The sequence below is a fragment of the Mercenaria mercenaria genome, chromosome 18, assembly GCF_021730395.1.
Source record: "Mercenaria mercenaria strain notata chromosome 18, MADL_Memer_1, whole genome shotgun sequence".
Lineage (NCBI taxonomy): Eukaryota > Metazoa > Mollusca > Bivalvia > Venerida > Veneridae > Mercenaria > Mercenaria mercenaria.
In genome coordinates, this window is record NC_069378.1 from 19,361,336 (window position 1) to 19,369,915 (window position 8,580).

The window sequence follows — 8,580 nt, forward strand, 5'->3', positions numbered from 1 at the left end:
TGATCTGTCATTTTCAAAGTCCGAGCCAAAAGTAAAGAATTCCTCCCAAGTTCTGACCTAGGCTTATATACAAAAGTATGTACCCTCCCATATTTGGAGTGTATCATAGTGATGAAAGACAAAGATTACCCCTGATATTTATGAGGATAACCGTTGACTGATGGTACCATCCCAAATACGGAGCCTCTAAACAAGAAATATCTTTAAAAATGATGGTCGGCGAATTGTAATAAGGAAAGAAGTTTATGAATTTTTCATCTAACATTCATCTTTCATCTAACATTTTTCAAATTGCAAAACTAAACACCGCACTTTAACAATATAAATGGTTGTCTTTTAATTTTTCGCAAAGGTTTCGTAGGGTTGCAATTTTGTTTCGTTTATCCTTAGAAGAATAATTACAGCAGTAGTTTGATGAAGATTCATGAAGCGGTTCATGAGAAGAGGTCATTAAACGTGTTTATATTTTTAGCTAAATTGGTCCCTATCCCCATTCGTAACAAAATAGCAGGAGACCTTACGATATTGTTACACATCGAGTTTGATAAAAATCCATTACATTTTAGTGGTTAATGCGAAGAAAGGCATATCTACTTTTAGCTATAGTGGTCCCTAATAGGGCCCAAGTTCCTGTATAAATAAATTTGGAAGAGGACCTTATAATGATGCTCCAGACTAAGTATGACAAAGATCCACCAATCTGTTCATGAGACGCTGTATAAAGGCATTTCTAGTTTTAGCTCTAGCAACCCCTAGAAGGGGTCAGATGTCCCAGCTGAACAAAGTTGGCTGCGGGCCTAATAAAGATGCTACAAATCAAGTTTGATTAGAATACATGAGAAAAAATCAATTTAAGGATTTTTTATTGATTATTTTTATTTATTTCTAAAATAGGCCAACTGAACCCGCTTTAACAAATGCATATTCGCTATTCATGAATCTTTGGACAATGACGTCACACCTATAAAAAAGTGAAGGTCAAGCAAAACATACAATTGTAATTATTTCAATATTTCTGTTTCATAAGCAATTTTTGACCATAGTCATATCACATAGATAAACTGTATGCAGCGTACCTTCATCTCAGTGTAATGAGATTCAGTCATTATATAGCATATATATAATAAAACAGATTTCAACTGAGTTCAATATTTGCATACCATACTAAAGAAAAATATTCATATATAATAAATCAGTTAAATAATTTATAACAAATATATCAAAGCAAACAAGTATTCATTTTAATATGCAATCTGAATAAGTCACAAAAGCAAGAAACCTTTTCATATACAGACGACAATTGTAACAAGGAAAATCTTTTAAAAAGCACTTCTCTACATAAAAGACTCTTATCACACCCTTATTCATGTGATACGCAGACCGTATTCAGCTCATTCTTTAATTTGATATACATGTATGTTGGTATTTGAACAGGTGTTTATCATATTTATTAAACTTACTTATCATTTTGAGATATTTCAATATTCTTATTTACCTCGGGAGAAAATAAAGTTATCTGTCTGTCTGTCTGTCTGTCTTGCTAGATATACTGAGCCAAAGTTAGCATTAAAACTGTGAACAGCGCCGTTTAGGATAAACGTTTTGTTTACATTTCACTCAGCGTAGCACAATCATCAGAGTGAAAGAAATTGACACTCTCGTGCAATCAGGCAGAGTGTTGCATAAATCTTCCATTTTGATAAATTATCTATAATACGTTATCAAGTAGTTTGATTTGCAAACTGAAGTCACGTGGCATAGGTAAAGAAAACGAATTTAGACGGCGTCGCCGAAAAACCAGGCATGTTTACGAATGGTACATGATGACAACATACCCTGATAAAATGATACAAAATGATACACACTCCAGTCCCAAGCAATTTATGAGGGTAACTGGTGAATGACATCTCAAGTAGCAGAGGCAAAAGTTTCACATCAGTAGAATCAATTAATAAATCAGCTTTAATAAGACTGCTAAATTTACAACACTCCCCCACCCTTAGCTTCTTAATTGTTCCCAATTAAGTTTAAACATTAAATTATAAGTGACTACTGAGCCAGACTCTTGCTCTCAAATACTATGAAGAAGATACATAAGAATATGAAAATCCTACACTATTATATCATTGAAATTGCTCCTATAAATGATTAAGTGTCATGAACAGTAGCAAACATGCTATTCTCTGTGTTTAAATAAAAATCAGGATCATAGTTCGGAAGAACTACGTGACTAAATACTTCTCAAAGTAGTATACATGTAAAATAACTATTATACTAATGTGTGTATTAAACATTAAAAGCGTAAAAAACATCACAACTGTCCTAGTAAAACACATGTAATAATAATTAAAATCCAGTGTTGAATTCAATTCATCTAATAAGGTGAATATATATTTGTAAGTACTTTCACACAATGTTTATTTCACTCACACTAAGTCCTGGTGCCTTTATTTATTTTAACATTAACACTGTATGATGATAGAAATAGGCACAATTAATTTCATTGATATGGTAGTCGTCTTTACCATTTACTAATGTAAGTCCTGGTGCCTTTAATTTATTTAAATTAATTTGAAAAAAAAGAATAGGCACAATGTCTAATTTATATGGCTATGGTAGTCGTCTCTACCAAAGTTTTAAGTCCTGTATGCCAAGAATCTAATTGTACAACAAATGATTTTAATAAATGGCACAAATTTTAATATCTGAAAATGAAACCCACAAATAAATCCATTTGAGTACACCAAGGCTGAATGGGATTATTATTACCAATGCAGCCACTAATTAAATCCATACAAAGAATAATGAATGACTAATTACACACTTATAATCCAGGATGAATATTAGTTAACACTTTAAATCCAGAATGAATATGAACTTAATCCAAAACAATTAACACTTTTAATATTTAGAACTATTGTGTACCATGTTGGTATGGTCTGTATTGGGTCCTGTTCCTTGAACTTCTCCTCACTTGTTGACTGGTACTGTCCAGGCAGGATTTGGAAGTTTGCTGGTACCTTTTCATTTTTGCTTTATGATTATTTTCCTCAGACTTAACCATGTTTGATTGCCAATAGGTCATTTTATTTCCATGAAAAGGTTTCAATCTGTCTTGATGCACTATAATGTACCGATTTCCAGATTCTGTCTCATTAAGTGGCCCCATTATGTCAGTTTGTATACGATCCATACGATGGCCAACTGTGTACTTTGTTAGTGGTGCCCTCGGTATGTTTTTCGGCCTTTTTCGGAATGCACACTTTTCACAACTTTTGATATGCAACTGGACGTATTCCTTCATTTCATACCAGTGATATTTGAGATGTAATTTGGAATATGTCTTTGAAATTCCTAAATGTGCTCCAGTAATTGAATCATGACAAGATATCAAAAGTTCCTTATATAGTACTCTAGGCACTATCAACAAAAGTCGATGGTCCTTTGCACTAACAATGTACTTTTTAAATAACACTCCATCAATCAGAGTTAACAGGTCATAATTTAGCCAGTAATTCCGCACACTTGGTGAATTCCCAGCCACCTTATCTCTCAGGGGTCGTCTGTTTTCTTCAAGCCGCTGTATCACAATTCCTAAATCTGGGTCTGCTCTCTGTAATTTGGCCATTTTGACAAGTGAACAATTAACTGTGTTAAACTGTTTGAGACAACCTAAGTTAGATGTTTGCGCTGCATCCTCGGATAATGCAACATGTTCATCCAGTATAGAATTTACGTCCTTGTTCAACACCTCCTCGTTATTGTCACCAAAGTTGAAGCTATTTCCACTTTGTACACCATTTAAATCCAGACTATTATGGAATCGAAGTCGTTGAACGCGATTTCGGAAGTACTTCCCAGTCTGTTTTAATCCATGGTAAAGTGTATTAAAACAACCTATCAACTTCATGATTTGCAGCTGCATGAGCACAAAAATACTGCTCCATAACCTACTATTTTGAGCCTTTACTCGTAATATGACTGGCCTATTCTGATTCCCAATATTCAAGTTTTTATCGAATAATGGAACAACGTCATTGAATTGTGCAAAATCTGACCAGGAATCGTGTTTCTTCAAACAAGTCTGACACCCCTTACATGGTAAATTTTCAAGTATTGTATTCCCATCATAGCACTGACACTCCTCTGGTTCACATGGAATTCTGGACAGGCTATCAGCATTGATACGCTTTTTTCCACTACGATGTTCGATTTTAAAGTTATACTGCGACAAAACCTCTAGCCAACGTGCCATCTGATCAGTAGGTGACTTAAACGACATTAACCACCTCAAACTGGAACAGTCAGTCTTTAATAAAAATTCTCTGCCTAACAGAAAGTGTCTAAACTGGGTAATAAATGTCACAACGCCCAACAGCTCCCTTCTTGTGGCACAATAACGTCGTTGTGTTTTGTCAAATGATTTACTCGCAAACATAATTGGTTTTTCAACATAATCCTGATCCGTATCTGACCATTGCATTTGTGACAAGCAACCCCCGCACGAGAAATTGCTACTATCAGTATCCACTATGAATTAGCCTTCCTCTTTTGGTTATGCTAACACTTCTTCGCCTGTCAATGCAGATTTTAAATCCATTAAAGCACTATTCTGTTCAGGTCCCCAGATAAACGCTCGACCGACCTCTGTTAAGCGATTAAGTGGTGACGCCCTAGCACTAAATCCCTTGATAAAACGTCTGTAATAACTACAAAAACCTAAAAAACTTCTGAGTTCAGTTAAATTCCGCGGCACAGGCCACTCTCTCACAGCTTTGACTTTTTCTTCTGAAGGACGTATTCCAGAACTGTCAATTGTGTGACCCAATATATTTATGCGCCTTTGGAGTAGATTGCACTTGCTCGGTTTTAATTTCAAGTTATTTTTCTCCAGTCTGGTTAAAATTTCATCTAACCTAAACAATGCCTGATCAAAAGTTTCAGCAAAAGTACAAATATCATCCATGTAAATAATCATTGTCCTCCATTGTAAGTTCTTAAACACTAATTCCATACACCGCTGAAATGTATGTGGAGCCACTGTAAGGCCCTGCGGTATAGTAACATATTGATACAGACCGCCCCTGCTGGTGCCAAATGCAGTCTTTTCACGATCTGTCTCATCCAGTTCTATTTGGTAAAATCCGGACAAAAGATCTAATGAACTGTAATAATTATTTCCTCCCAAACTTTCTAAACAACTGTCAATTCTTGGCAATGGATAGGCACATTATTTACTTAGATCATTTAAACCTCTATAATCGACAACGACACGCACCCCTCCCTGTGGGTCCTTTTTCCTTACGAAGCATAAAGGCGCAGACCATGGACTTCTACTTTCTTCAATTATTCCCATTTCAAGTTGTTGCTGAATAATTTTTTCTTCTTGGCCTTCGAACGCTTTTGGCACTCGTCTAGGTGGTATTTTAACAGGTCGAACATTTTCTGGCACTATAATTGCATGTCGCACTATAGAAGTACGCCCTAAATCTGTGGAGGAACTAGAAAAAGCATCTTTATGTTTCTTCAATAGACACTTCAATGCTTCTTTTTGTGACTCATTGAGATTTTCTGAGGATCAATGGTACATGTCCTTTAACCCACTGCTCCATGTAGTCATGTCATGTTTAATGTCATTTTCACTTGTTTTGGTATTATTGTCCAATATTTCACAGTCATTTAAATCAACATTTTCTCTCAATAAATCCTCCTGTTTAGTTTCATGTAAATATCCCAATAATGACCCCTTCGATAATTTCACTTTTCGATTAGAGGTGTTAACTAGTCTAATGGGAATTGAATCACCCTGAATTCTCTTTGGAGCAATGAGCACACTTTCAATCAAAACATTGTTAGATGGTTGTTTATTCTCTGAAGGGTAAATGATGCCCAATGATGAATTAATTGCACCGAAATATATAGCCTCCCCAGGTATTACTGTTTCTGAATTCGCTGGAATTGTTACTCCTGACCTTGTGGTCACTCTAACTGCCCTTAAGGGAACTTTTTCAACTAGATTTCTACACATTTTCCCATTCAATTTTAATCCCTTTTTAGCACTAAGTTGGTAATCATTTTCATACAAGAAGTCTAATCCAATTAGTCCATCTTCATGAATAGGTGCGTGCAATTAATACAGTGTAATTAAAAGTTTGACCTGATGCACTAAATGAAAATTCACATTGTCCATCTATGGCTAATAAACCGTCATCCGCAACTTCAAGACTTATTGAAGGGTCAACTTTACACAACTCAGGTCGCACATCCTCTGGTATTCTATGATATAATGCAGTAGAAAAAATCGTAGTACAGGCACCAGTATCTATGACTAAGTTCGCGCGCACAGTTTGAAAAATATTTACAGGCAATATAATGGAAACACCATCTGTATTAGCACTACTACACTTAATAGTCTTAAATTCAACTTCACTGTTATTGACCAAGTCTGGGCCGTTAGGCTTGGTCGAAGCTAGTTTTCCGACTTGTTACCTTCCTGAAGGTTTGCCTTACACTCGTCCGCATAGTGACCAAACTGCTGGCATCTAAAACACTGCACATCTTTTCTTGGGCGCTGATTTACTTTACGATCCGAGGCTGATCTACTACTTTTAACATTCAACTGGTTCGCGAGATGATCAATCTTTTTGCCTATGTTGGATTTCAGATCCCTACCAAATTCTTGCAGTCTTGCTTCTGTTACATAAGGTTCCCTGCCCGTGTCAATGTTCCAAATTCTCGCCCCTCTCACGTCATCTCTGATGCTGGAATAGTTGTCGAGCAATTCTCTTGCCTGATCGATTATTTTTGGGTCCTGCATCCCAATGAACAAAGCCGCCTGAGAATCCTGAAGTCCCTTAAGAAAGTGCCGGAGGTTTATCGTTTCCCTCGTCTCATTGTTCGCTGTGGGGTAACCTTTTATTACCAACCTCTTAACCTCTGCCACATATCCAGCCAATGATTCTTTTTCCCTGTTGTATTTCCGGTTTTCTAACTCAGCCAGATAGGAGGAAGTGGAGCGCTTTTCCTGAAATCGCGTCGCCATAGATGATTTCATCTTTGCATAACTTGACAATTCGTCAGCTTCCAGCTGCTTGAAAGCTTATTCTGCAGCATCACCGCGTAAACTATTCTTAAGGCGAAACAAACGTTCACTATTGTCCCACTTGCACGCATCAACCATAGTTTCAAATGGGTAAATGAAACTCTCCCAGGATGATTTGCCATCAAAGATAATTTGCCTTGGTAGAGGAACCTCGTATTTATCACGGCCTCTCTGTTGATTTTGCTGCCTTGATGTATTGCTGTTTTCATTCGAAGCTGTGTCCCTTTCATTGACTAAATTTCTTATCTGATTGTCTTTTTCCATAGAAATGTCATTGATTTGTTGTTGGTAACTGCGTACTAATTCATCTCTTTGTAAAGTACTTTCCTGTTCATTCATGCGTAGTCTCTCACTTAAGGTCAAGTTATCAACTTCTGCCGATTTAAGTTTTTGTCTCAAACGTTCAACTTCAGCTAACAATTGTTCATGACTGTCATCATCTTCAGTTGTGACAGAATCTTTTTCTTGTTGCTTTTTAGGTCCCATGATTGTCACTTAATTGTCACCACAAATATATTAAATAGAAATATATGTCCAAATTTCTGATAAGCACGTGTGTAAGTCCATTTCCGTCGCTGCCACCAGTGTTGGAAAACATAGTTTCGGGTGTGGGGGTTTATACTCCATTGATGAAATAACACTTTAATTCCAGTTTTCTATGTTAGTTTATTATGTGATGGATGTATAGTCTTAGTGATGGAAATATAGACATCAAAATTATAATTCTCCCATTCCTCTGGTCTAAAGTCACTTATAATTATAACTGTAAAATATTTCATTTCTTGTTTCTATGATCTGTCATTTTCAAAGTCCGAGCCAAAAGTAAAGAATTCCTCCCAAGTTCTGACCTAGGCTTATATACAAAAGTATGTACCCTCCCATATTTGGAGTGTATCATAGTGATGAAAGACAAAGATTACCCCTAATATTTATGAGGATAACCGTTGACTGATGGTATCCCAAATACGGAGCCACCTCTAACTCTAAAAAAACAGACATGTTTACGAATGGTACATGATGACAACATACTCTGATAAAATGATACAAAATGATACACACTCCAGTCCCAAGCAATTTATGAGGGTAACTGGTGAATGACATCTCAAGTAGCAGAGGCCAAAGTTTCACATCAGTAGAATCAATTAATAAATCAGCTTTAATAAGACTGCTAAATTTACAACACAGTATAACATGAGTTTTTGTTTCTAAACTATTCAAGAAATGCTTTAATCAAGAAAAAACATGTCTGAATTGGTAATCAAATTCGGATCGCCTCTCCTGGCATCTTGACCAGTACATTTAACTACCGTTTATATAAAGCTTATATTTCACCTTTACCCTACTTTATTTCTAAAGTGGTCTGTCTTTGTCTGCACTGGCCGCTAAGGCAAAATCACTTGCCGCCAGCAGGCTAAGGTTAAAGCAGTTTAACTTCAATGCCCCGTTACGAAAGCTTTTCAATTTTGAATGGAAAAGTA